Source organism: Borostomias antarcticus (genome assembly GCF_949987555.1).
Source record: "Borostomias antarcticus genome assembly, chromosome: 31".
Classification (NCBI taxonomy): Eukaryota; Metazoa; Chordata; class Actinopteri; order Stomiiformes; family Stomiidae; genus Borostomias; species Borostomias antarcticus.
Window position 1 is genome coordinate 5,998,933 of NC_140264.1, and position 805 is coordinate 5,999,737.

The 805-nt window shown below is 46.3% G+C and overlaps 1 protein-coding gene across 1 annotated transcript in view; it reads right to left on the bottom strand.

The window, feature by feature from the left end:
* Positions 1–456: 456 nt before the first annotated feature.
* Positions 457–805, bottom strand: part of iqce (IQ motif containing E) — a 15,354-nt gene continuing 15,005 nt past the window's right edge. The window contains exon 21 of the mRNA XM_084460292.1: positions 457–805. This exon is cut by the window's right edge and continues 177 nt beyond it. The gene's annotated coding sequence lies outside the window, so the exon portion shown is untranslated.

An 805-nucleotide genomic window follows, 5' to 3' on the forward strand; every position in this document is an offset into this window, starting at 1 on the left:
CAGGGTTAGTTAGGACCTGGGTTAGTTAGGACCTGGGTTAGTTAGGACCAGGGTTAGTTAGGACCAGGGTTAGTTAGGACCTGGGTTAGTTAGGACCTGGGTTAGTTAGGACCCGGGTTAGTTAGGATCTGGGTTAGTTAGGACCAGGGTTAGTTAGGACCTGGGTTAGTTAGGGCCTGGGTTAGTTAGGACCTGGGTTAGTTAGAACCAGGGTTAGTTAGGACCTGGGTTAGTTAGGACCAGGGTTAGTTAGGACCTGGGTTAGTTAGGACCTGGGTTAGTTAGGACCTGGGTTAGTTAGGACCAGGGTTAGTTAGGACCTGGGTTAGTTAGGACCTGGGTTAGTTAGGACCAGGGTTAGTTAGGACTCTGCACACAGGACATGAGTCTGACAGTCCATCAAATCAGAAACAGGATTTTATTGGTTTATCACACTTAAAAAACAGGAATCTCAAAACTCAAGGCACATTAAAAAAGAAGACATTTTGCTCGCTCACACACACACACACACACACACACACACACACACACACACACACACACACACACGTCATTGGTACATGAGCGCGCTGTCTGCTGTATAGTGCAGTAGAATAGTATTAGTGTGTTTTCACAGTTGGAATCAGCAGTGCATCTGCTGGTGTTCAATTCACAAAGTATTATCTCACTCTAGAAACGTCTCTAATATAACACACACAATCACGCACACGCACACACTCATACACACACACGCACACACAAACGTGCACGCACACACACACACACAGCTGGAGCCGTATTAGCTAAGGTCGGGTATATAGCTATG